We start from the raw sequence: 12,693 nt of genomic DNA, 5'->3' as shown, positions 1-12,693 counted from the left end.
TCACTTACATATGGTCATGTCATTTGATAGCGGATGGAAGAAGTAGTGTTCCTAAGTCTTGAACCCTTGATCCAATAATAGTGAAACATCCCTTCAGAAAGAGAAAGATTTCACACATATAAGACAAATTAGTTTCTTTCAAATATATTTGTTGATTCAGTTTGAACATTGTTTGTAAACACTCTTAAAAGCATAAAACCACCTCATAAGATGATCATCAAAAGCCAATGTATTATCATTAGCAAGAACCAACTATCAAAGCAAATTTTGCTACAGTCACGACAATGTTAATCAATAAGCATGCTCCAGTTCATTATTCAATTGAAGGTCATTTTCAAGCTGATGAAAAAGGTATCAATAAATTTGAATTCAGAGTTTTCTTATTACCCCAAACTAAACTTCATAAAAAATATTTAGTCATGGATTTAAAAAAAACCATATTTTTGTTTAAATATGTAAATATCTTGTTATTTTTATGTTTCATAGCCTTTTATATATAATGTATCTAAAATCAGAAAACTTGATCAAAGCATCAACATTTAACGAGAATGAAAGATTGCATATCTCATATGCAGGAAGAATAATAATGACGATGATGTATACATACTGTGCAAATTCATTCACTACTGCAAACGAAGTGACACAGCCCAAGGACACCTTGTGAGTATGGAAAAAGGACTTTGAATAAGTTTTTTGGTATACAACACAACTAAATATTAAACTAAGAAATGGGTTTTGTAACCAAGGTAGGAAAAAATCAATAAATGGGACTAAACACATCAATACACCACCAACTCAATCAGAGAATGCCCCAATGGGAATTAGTTTTCTTGTGCACTATTAATGGATAGCATCAAGCAACATGATAAAGATCTTTCACGCGAGAATTAAATTTGTTAAGCCAAGAAATGCACAGATGTTGGAATTTTCAGTTCTATTATTTCCGGATTGTTTTTTTGTTGTGATTTTTATGGGAAGTGGGTTTCTGTATATGGTCAATTTTCTTTCAACATTGAACCTTATCTTCTACAACATTCAGCAACGAACAACAACCCACGTTCTGATCCACGAAGGTTAAGCTTTATGATGGGCAGAGCTCTATAAATAGAATTGAGTGCTCTCAATTTTGATCAGCAAGTTTATTCCTCTCTTAAGATAAACGCACCGTCGAGTTTGAGCAAGTGAGAGTATGAAAAGCTAAAACTGTGAAGGTTAAAGAAGGTCAATAGCAATGGTTGGAAGTAAGTACCTTTGGAATTTATTTTTCCTCTTTGCCTCCACTGTTTGATCTGAATGTGTTGTTTATGGTTGCTAACATGTTCATACCAGTATATTTATGTTGTTATATTTGGTATTAGAGTCTTATTTGCCTCTGCCTTGCTTTCTTTTTGGCACTCATGTTGTTTATTTTTATTTTTTTGAGATATGGACATTCTATTTTTGAATGTTTTAACCATTAATAAGACATGGAATCATACGGAAATTGAGTTTTTAATCTTTCTATAAATTAAAAAACAATGAGTTCGGTGTTGAAAATGGAGAAACCGTTAGATTTTCTGTAGAAGTCCGCAGGCTGCAATCGAGTCAAAATGACTCGGCTGAAGGTTGAAGACGACGATAACCATCATGTAAAATATCAATACATACTTATGCGGGCCCTTTTGTTTTCACTTAACTGAAGCCCAATAGCCCTTTTAACATAACATGACATTTTGAAACACGTTAGCTTGATGGGGGGCATCATTTTTCTTTCCATTGTTTGCTTTTGTAATTTGATAGGTGTTGCTAGGTGCACCCAGGATTATTGTTGGTGCACCCAACACCTTATGTGAAAAGGCAAAAATACACCCGTGTATTTTTAAAAATATTTTTGTGCACCCAGCTCATTTAGCTTGATCTGCGTATGCTATGACGTGATCTGTATAGGTTTTTGTTGATCCGCAGAAGCTATATTTGATCCATAGTTGAGATAGATGATTCGCAAGCTTGTTATAGATCAAGTTGATCCGTAAACCAATCGCGGATCAAGTTGATCCACAAGAAGCTTGTGTCTTTGTTTTTTTATTTTAGAAGGGGATTTTATTTTATTTTTGAATACGAATAACATAAAATTTGCACGAATTCAAACATAAAATCATTCCAAACATAAAATCACATTACATTAACTTCAAACATTACATTAACTTAAATAGAGTCGAAAGAAATAAAATTAGCAACAAATACGACAAAAAGTCATGCTAATTTTGCCACAAGGACATATTATCTTCCATTTCGATTACACGCTTACTAAAAACAGCTAAAACTTCTATTGACCCGAATTTTTTCCAGTAGTTAGAATGCACTAACACCTTCAACACGCCATCATTGGTTTTCAGTTCAATAATTTCGAATTTGATAATTTTATCTAAATACTTATAGTGAGTTGGTTTTTGAAAAAACAATCATCTTACCGTTTGTGTTTCATAAATACCATAAGGGGGAATCCCATAAGGCGCAACTTGCTTGATCAAATCCTTCAGTTCATCCATGGTACATCCGAAAGGAATGTCAAACTTTTTGGGATCTTTTGCTGTGAATGAGTAACCAACAAACTCATTTTGGCGTGACATGTTCCACCTCCTATTGTAATATAGCAGGGCATCATGAGTAGGGATCATAGTGGCTTCAAGTATGTTTAATATATCATCTGGTGTTCTACCAATGGTGCATAATAACTCAATCAGACCAACACTTGAAAATTGATGATTACACATTAACATTGTGTTAACATCATCATCATTTTTACGTTGCATACATTGAAAACGAAGAAGGTTACCTATACACCTACAACATCCTCTCGGCTGTCAAATACCTACAAACCAATCCAGATAATTTTAGTTTCCTACAACATATTCATTTTATTAAATCACTCACAATCATGAACATTATTATCTGAGAAGTATTAAACGCATCCGAATAATCAACATGTGGTTCATTCACACCACATTCTTCTTCATTTTCATAATCTATATTCACTTCTTCAAACATTATACTTTCATACATCCACTGATCTTCGTCCATCTTAACAATAAATCAAAAATTTCAACACAGATATACAACACATAACCGAACTACACATAACATACAAAACTATACATAATAACTCATCATTAGTAAAAAGCCAAAACCCTATTTCATTCTACACTTATAAACAATTCAAATAAAAAATGACAATACAAACAAAATAATTTCAAAACAAAATTAAACTTTAAAATTTCAAAAAATAGAGTCTGTTTGATCCGTAAGTATCAACTTGATTCGAAGCCATGAAATCTACATGTAGATCAAGTTGATCCATAAACTTCTTACGGATCAACTTGATCCGCGCGATCTGCGGTACACCACAACGCAAACCCAACACTGCGTACATCGTATGCCGCCGCCGACCTCCGCAACACTGAACACCGGTACCTTCACCTTCACCGAACCTAACCATTCACCGAACCAAACCAATCGCAAGGAAACGAACAAAATACGGTGAAGCACTACGCACCGAAGAGAGAAAAGAAGGAGAAGATGCACAAATGGAAGCACTGTGTCATTTTTAAAACCTGGGTGCATCAAATGGAAGCACTGTGCATCGAAAAGTATCTTTTTTAAGGGAGAAAGAAGGAGCGGGGCACTTTTAGAAATTATAAAAATTGTTGGGTGCACCAGCAATAATGCTGGGTGCACCTAGCAACTCCCTAATTTGATTTGTACATACAAGTTTTTGCTATTTAAGTTTTATAAAGTGTTTTAATGATTTTAATTGATATGTTATCTATAATTAATTTATTATTTATGTGTTGAGATTAATTTAATTATGAGTTTGCATGTATAATTTTTATTGATGACTATACATATGATAAATAATTAAATTGAATAGTTTAGCACATATATGGTTATGAATTATTTAGTGAATTTTAATGTATTTAAATTATTTGTTTATGTAGTTTAATTGTATGTTTGAATTTGATATTTATTTAAGCATGCAATATTAAGTTAAATAATTTATGCATGTTAAAATTGGTCATTATAGAGTTTACGTGTTTTCTTTTATAGAATAATGATATGTATATATTGTTTATTTATTTCTTGAATTTTGTATGTATGATTTTATTATTATTGTACATGCAAAATTATGTTAAATAATATTTATGCAATGTTATTCAATTATTTGCATTATTGAAAATGTTATGCAAATATTTAGCTCTTTATTAAGAATTAATTAATGTTAAGTGATTAATACAATTTAATTGATTAGAGAATAGTCACAACATCTATAATTGATTAGGTTTATACATATTAAGTGTTAAAATCACATTTAAAATATTAGTTGTGATTAATCATATGTAATGTAATATAATCTATCCACATGAATTCTATTATATTTGAATGACTAATTAAAATAAAATATCATGTTATATTTCTTAATTTACCTACAGAAATTAAAAGAAAAAAAAGAACATAATTTGACTGTTTTATCATAAGTTTGAATCTAATTGAGTAGAACTTTAACCCACAGGAAAGCTTTATGTCACTAGGTTCATAAACTAATACATGTTTTACATCGGTGAAACATAATATTTTATTTAGTCTCAAATTCTGAATAATGAGAATGTATGTTTGAACTTTGCAGTTAATCAGTCTATGAGCATTGATGATATTAAGTGTGATATTCCTAAATTGAAAGGGAACAATTATAAGGTTTGGAGGAAGAGAATTCTCCTTCATTTAGGCTAGATGAATATTGACTATGTCATTAGAAAAAAATAATCATCGGGTATTACTGAAACTAGCAATCTAGATGTTGTTAATCTTTATGAAAAACGGGAGAGATCTAATCGCTTCTCTGCGATGTTCATACAAACCAATATAGCTGCTAGTATCCGTAGTTCTGTCAATAAGCATGAAAAGGTCAAGAATCTTTTGAAGACCATTGATGATCAATTTGTTACATCTGATAAGGCCTTTGCCAACACCCTTATAATGCAACTCTCATCCTTAAAGCTCCATGGGATAAGAGGAGTGTGTGATCACATCATGCACATGAGGGATATAGTGGCTCAGTTGAAAGCCTTGGAAGTTACCATGTCAGATTTTTTCCTAATACACTACATTTTATGTACTTTGCCTATGTAGTATACCCCCTTCAAAATCTCTTATAACACACATAAGGATAAGCGATCAATTAATGAGCTATTGACTATGTGTGTTCAAGAAGAGGAAAGGTTGATAATTGAATAGGGTGAAAAGGTATATTTGACGACTCAGGGAAAGAAGAAAGGGGATTAAGCTAAGAATAAGGCCAAGATTCTTGCTCAGCTGGTCATAAAGAAAGATTCAAAGTGTTTCTTTTGCAAGAAGAAAGGGAACATAAAGAAAGACTGCTCAAAATTTAAGAGTTGGCTCAACAAGAAAGGTACTTCATTTATTTTTGTTTGTTATGAACCTAATATGGTTAATGTTAATCATAACACATGGTGGATTGATTCTAGTTCTACAATCCATGTTTCTGATACATTGCATGGTATGGAAGACCAGTCAAAAATGAGCAGTACATCTATTCAAGAGGCAAGATGAGCCCACATGTGGAAGCCATTGGGACATGTAGTTTAGTTTTAAGCAGAGGCTTTATTTTGTGTTTAGAAAAGACATTTTACATTCCAAGCTTTTCTAAGAATTTGATTTTTGTATCACGACATGCACCGTTGGTTTTTTCCTTTAATTTTTTGGATTATGGTTTTTCTTTAATTAATAAATATGGAATTATTGGTTTTGTTGCATTACTTGACGGGCTTTACTTTATTGAATTGCAAAATGATGTTGTCTATAATTCTATACATATTACTGTTGGATTAAAACGATGTGTTGTGAATCAGGAATCCTCTATGTTGTGGCACCGAAGATTAGGACACATCTCTATCGAGAGAATTAAGAGATTGGTAAATGAAGGGCACTTAGTGCTTTGGATTTTTCCAATTTTGAAACTTGTGTAGATTGCATTAAGGGTAAGCAAACTAACAAGTTTAAGAAGGGTGCACAAAGGAGCTATTAAAAATCATACACACTGATATTTATTGTCCAGACAACGACTCAAGCGGTCTGAAATACTTTATCACTTTTATAGACGATTATTCACGATATATGTATCTCTACATACTTCATTCTAAATATGAAACTTTAGATGCCTTTAAAGTTTTTAAGCCAGAATGGATAAACAATGTGGAAAGCAAATTAAGATCATGAGATCCAATAGAGGTGGAGAATACTATGGTAGATACACGAAGAATGGACAAGCACCTGATCTATTTGCAAAGTTTCTTCAAGAACATGAGATTATTGTTCAGTACACTATGCATGGTTCTCCGGAATCAAAATGGTGTGGTAGAAAGAAGAAACCAAACTTTAATGGATATGGTAAAGAGTATGAGGAGTAATAGAAATCTTCCTCAATTCTTGTGGATTGAAGCATTAAAGACGGTTGTGTGTATATTAAATCGAGTTCTAACCAAGGTTGTCTCATAGACACCTTATGAGTTATTCAAAGGTTGGAAACCAAGTTTGCGGCATATACGCGTTTGGGAATGCCCGTCTAAAATGAGAATTTATAACTCACAAGAAAAAAAAAACTAGACCCAAGGACTATCAATGAGTATTTCGTTGGATATGTAGAAAGATCCGAAGGGTATAGATTTTATTGTTCATCACATACCACTAGGATTGTGGAATCGAGAAATACAAAATTTCTTGAGAATGACTTAATTATTGGGAGTGGTAAATTTTAGGACATTACTTCTGAAAATGATCACTATGAAGCTCAACCCTATGGCTCAAATGACAGATTGATTGTCATTCACACCCCTCAAGTACAAATGGGTGTTAGACTACTAGTGATTGAAATTCCACAAATTGTTGAAAATGACCATGTATATCAAGTTGCTAATAAGGAACAACAAGATCTTCAAGAAGATCACGAAGCAGCATTAAGAATGTATATTAGAATCAAAAGGTCAACAATTCCTAGTGATTATGTGGTTTATATGCAAGAATCAAACTACAACATTGGAGCCGCAAATGATCTTGAATCGTTTTCATAGACCATGAGTTCTAAGGAATCAAACCTGTGGTACAATGCTATGAAACATGAAATGGATTCTATGGCATCTAACCAAGTCTGGGATCTCGTCGAGTTGCCTAATGATGTAAAAGTCATTGGATGTAGATGGGTCTTTAACACAAAGAAAGACTCACAAGACAACATTGAGAAACATAAGACAAGAATTGTTGCCAAAGGGTTCACTCAAAGAGAAGGAAACGACTACACAAAGACATTTTCTCTTGTATCTAAGAAAGATTCTTTCCAAGTAATTATGGCATTAATAGCTCATTTTGACTATGAGTTGCATCATATGGACAAAAAAACAACATTCCTTAATGGTCATCTAAAGGAAGAGGTTTACATGAAACAACTTGAAGGATTTTCCTCTAATGATAGTGAGCACTTAGTCTGCAAGCTTAATAAATCCATCTATGGATTGAAACAAGTCTCCCGCCAATAGTATCTAAAATTTCATGAGGTAATCACTTCATTCAATTTTGAAGAGAACATCATGGATCAATGTATATACCAGAAGGCCAGTAAGAGTAAGATTTGTTTTCTTGTGTTATACGTGGATGATTTTTACTTGCAACTAATGATAAAGATTTTCTATATGAGGTGAAACAATTTCTCTCAAAGAACTTTGATATGAAGGATATGGGAGAGACATCTTATGTCGCTAGCATTAAGATCCATAGGAAAAGGTCTCGAGACATTTTGAGTTTGTCTCAAGAGACCTATATTAACAAAGTTTTAGAAAGATTTAACATGAAAGATTATTCACCAAGTGTATCTCTCACTGTGAAGAATGACAAACTCGATTTGATTCAATGCCCAAAAAAATGATTGAGGGGGAACACATGAAGAATATTCCACATGCTTCAGTTGTTGGAAGCCATATGTATGGTCAGGTCTGCACCAGACCTGACATTGCATATGCTATTAGAGTTTTGGGAAGTTATCAGAGTAATCCAAGTATTAATCACTGAAAAGCTGCAAAGAAAGTAATGAGATATCTTCAAGGAACAATTGATTACATGCTCATGTACAGACAAACTAATTGTCTGGAGATGATTGGCTACTCAGATTCAGACTGTGTTGGCTGTGTTGATTCACAAAAATCAACATTTGGTTATATTTTTATGCTAGCTGGTGTAGCTGTATCTTGGAGAAGTGCCAAACAAACCTTGACTGCTACTTCCACTATGGAGGCTAAGTTCATTTCCTATTTTGAGGCTACCTCGCATGGTGTATGGTTGAAGAGTTTTGTGTCTGGGCTTAGAGTTGTAGACTCTATTTCTAGATCATTAAAGTTGTATTGTGACAACTCTGATGTGATATTCATAGCTAAGAACAACAAAAGTGAAATTCGAAATAAGCATATCGATATCAAATACTTAGCCATAAAAGAATGTGTTAAAGAAAAGAAAGTGGTCTTTCAACACATTAACACTGAGTTGATGATTGTTGATCCTTTAACTAAAGACATGTCATCGAAGAATTTAAAGGATCATGTAGTACGAATGAGACTTGATTCCATGATGTGATTTCATTGTAGTACAATTAATATTTTTGAAACTCTTATTTAGTTTGATGTTTTCTCATATGGTTTTGTGCACATATTCATTTATTTATTTTGAGAAATGTCATCAAGTTTAGATCTGGAATAAATATATGGTTTATTCATAAAGTTTAGAGCTAGCATTTAGAGACTTCATATATTGTATACATGGAAGATAATACTCACTATAAGAGGACCTATTGTCATGACTCCTATATTTTATTTCTTGTTTTGACTAATGTTGGATTAAATAGACCAAGTGAGAGAATGTTAGAATTTCCAGTTCCTTTATTCCTGAATTGTTTTTCAGTTGCGGTTTCTATGGGAAGTGGATTTCTGTACATGGTTCATTTTCTTTCCACATTTAATCCTTATTTTCTACAACATTCAACAACAAACAACAACCCATGTTCTAATCCATGAAGATTGAGCTTTGTGATTGGTAGAGCTCTATAAATAGAATCAGGTGCTCTTAATTTTGATCACCAAGCCTACTCCTCTCTTCAGATAAACACACCGTCGAGTTTGAGCGAGTGAGTCTAAAAAGCTAAAACTGTGAAGGCTGAAGAAGGTCGATAGCAATGACTAGAGATAGATACCTCTGAAATTTTTTTTTTCTCTACTTTCGTTGTTTGATCTAAATGTGTTGTTTATAATTGTTAACATGTTCGGACCAGTATACATGTTGTTATAATAGAAATATGTCTAAAACTCTAAATATCAAATACTATAAAGATATCTGTTAAATGTTAATTTAATAGTTGAAAAAACTCTTTGACAAGGTAAACCAAAGACAAAATACCTTCCCAATTATAATACTAGTAAACTAAAGAAATAAATGAATGTTTAAGCAACAAAAGAATAGAACAAATTCACACACAAACCTGAAGTATTTCACCCAAAGCCTCTGAAGGTGTCATTCTTAGACCTCCTTTTCCTAAACCAAGCCGCTGAGATAACACTGCTTGGATTGATGCAAGAAATTACTATCATGAATATCCATTAAAGGAAAGGCAAAGGCCAAACAAGCAGATCAACACATTCCAGTGAAAACCATAAAATTATTTGCACCTTTTATATCTAGTTGGGTATCCTTTAAAGCAGAAACAAGATAAAACCGACGTTTCTTGTCCTATAAAACCGAATTAATCAAGGCCATATGAATTATGCATACTTAAACAACAAAAAGGTGCTTTCTGTCTTGAATTTCAAACATACATTACCTTCAAAACACAAACTTTTAGTCACTCCACCCCCCAAATGTCCAACATACTTTTCCTGTAGGAACATGAATTTAGACTCAGAAAATAACAAAAGCACACATGACCAAAGTATGCACAGGAAAATCTACATTCTTTAAACGCTTATTACCCCCTTCCTCCACTGTCAAAATAGTCGGATGCTCATACTGGGAAAAATTAATATGAAGCTCCTGAAAATCACATAACATAACCATAACAATCAGCACAAGGAATGCAACGAAAAAAAAATAAAAATCATAAATAAACAGTGCATGGTGGAACCAAGGGGCATCATCATCACAGACAAATAATGGAGCATATAAATTAAATGACATGGGAGAATGAAGCACACCCAGATGAAAATAAAGTAAGGCAATTCATAATGATGAAAAAGAGAACTTTTAATCGTACAAGAAGTTGTTCCTTTGAAAAACCCATCACTTTGCGCAGAATGGAAGAGGCGCCTGCAGAGGGCGAAATCGCCGGATTGGTTTAGAGAGTGTGCACAATGTTGTGTTGGACTTTGTTAAAAAAAATGTGTGCTCCTATGAAATGCAATTAAGTATTTTTTTTTAAGAATTAAAACAAGAAATTATTTAATGTAAAAACTACAAATTATAAGAGAGCACCAAAAAAATGTGTCTGGTTAGCATTTCTTTTTCATTCCAAAACCAAAATGCAGCTGCTTTTTGTTTTAAAAAAATTCATGTGGGTTTCACTGACCCGATTTCTTCCGGGTTTGGTTAAGGGGTTGCTATTGGCACGCCAGTGTTTCTCCTGGCACCCCAGTATTTCAGCTGGCACCCCTACCCATGGAAACTACAAAACTACCCCTACTCCCCTATCCTTAAACACCCCATTGCGTTAGGAAAGCACCACCCCCACCCTCTCAACCTCCCATTTTCCTTTGTTTTGCTCTATGAAGGTCTTCAAAACATTATTTTCTGTCATTGTCCAACCACAATCAAGATCCCATTTCTACTTTCTAGGGTCACTCAGGGGATAAATTTTGCCTTTTTTTTATTTGTTCAAGTACACAATTACAACTTGTTTTTTACTATGTACTTTTCTTTTTTAATTTATTTTTATTTACTTTATTTAAAGAGTGTGTTACATACTTGATAAGATGGACCAAATACTAACAATAATTAACATAAGTGATAATTACTTGTATTTCTTGACTAAGCGCTCATGATGATGTTTAAGATGTGTTCCCTGCCTTTCCATGGAAATATAGTGGGATTTCCTTCATATTACCAACTGTCCTCGTGTATAATGTTGGATACTTGGACCCATGAACGTCTTGACTCTTGACACTAATGGGGTTTGGATATACTCATACAATTTGCTGAGTTTTCTGCATGATCTGAAAACAATTATGTAACATATGTTTTTATTTTTTTTAAAAGAAAATTATGTTTTAACTTGAGACATATAAAGGAAAAATGGTATTTTTTTTGTTAATAATTTATTTTCCTTTTATTTTTTTTACCTACCAAACAATTTTAATTCAAATATTTTTTATTACACTTTATTTCCCTCCAACCAAACAACCTTTAATTTCACTCTCTTTTTATTTTATTTTTTTTACTTATTTCTCTTCATTTATTCATTTTCATAATCCAAATGGTCAGTGACTAATTTTCTTATATTTAATGACAAATTGTATCATTTGTTAATATTGTAACAATAATAATATAGATATATTCAATGATCTCTACAGAATGATTTGACAATTTTGTGATATGATTAGAAAGCTTGTCACAACTTAAAAAAAAAAGCCTGTCACAAGCATACAATTTCTACGTATTAAAATAAGGTACTTGTTTTGCTTAGTACCTCTTCAATATAAAGTTGAATAAAATTATTTTTAATAAAAATTGATTTGAAACAGATCATAACTAAAATGTGTGATTAAAATAGTCTCAATTAAATTTTCTACCATATACGAGCAGTATGATAAACTAGTTGAAATGAATATAAAACAAACAAACCCTTTATTAATAACAACTTTTGGGTAACTGGGCCAGGGTCATGGAGAAACCTCTTGGAGTCGAAAACTCATGGTCAACAGTTCACACGTTATAGACCAAATAATTGTATATTTAGTAAAACTCTGTGGGCTGGGCGGCGAAGAAGGAAAGCAATGTTGTGGGCTTTATTGTTGAGGACAAGCCTTCTAGGTAAAATCACATACCTAATGCATATAACAACTTGTTTTTTTGCTATGTGTAAGGGAGCCACGTGCAAGCTAAGGAAATTGATTAAGATACCAGTATGTGTATCAATTGGTGTAAGATTAGTATGTGTATCAATTGGTGTAAGATTGGTCTAATTTAATCAATGATTTCAAGTTCAAATCCTAAATATGTTTATGATTTAAATACTTAAAATAATAAATTTATGGGTTTCACCTAAGTTTAGCAAAATTGCCTCCGGTAGATAATATTTGCAGTCATAATTTTTTTTATAAAGACAAAAACACCACTGTGTATAATCTTGGAAATATATATGATACATATGTTTCCTTGATCGAAATCTACTCCTATTATTGCTTAATAACAACTTCACTAAACTATGCCTTAATAAGGCCAAGCCTCGATCATTAAACCCATGCCGAGTGTTGGATCTTGCCTTTCATTTTGTTAGGGGATATTATTCTTTGCCACAATCATTATTATGTGAAAAATGAGAGAACCCACATGAAAAATCATAAATAATTGTTTCTACTTTTTTGTGTGGCTTGTGTATACGTGACTACATAATCG

The 12,693-nt window shown here is 32.6% G+C and overlaps 1 pseudogene; it reads right to left on the bottom strand.

Annotated features, from left to right (window-relative positions):
* LOC114381665 lies at window positions 1-10,433 on the bottom strand (annotated as a pseudogene).
* Window positions 10,434-12,693: the final 2,260 nt, after the last annotated feature.

The sequence above is a fragment of the Glycine soja genome, chromosome 13, assembly GCF_004193775.1.
Source record: "Glycine soja cultivar W05 chromosome 13, ASM419377v2, whole genome shotgun sequence".
NCBI lineage: Eukaryota > Viridiplantae > Streptophyta > Magnoliopsida > Fabales > Fabaceae > Glycine > Glycine soja.
Note: the sequence above shows the minus strand (reverse complement) of the source record. Positions and strands in the feature narration are given on the sequence as shown.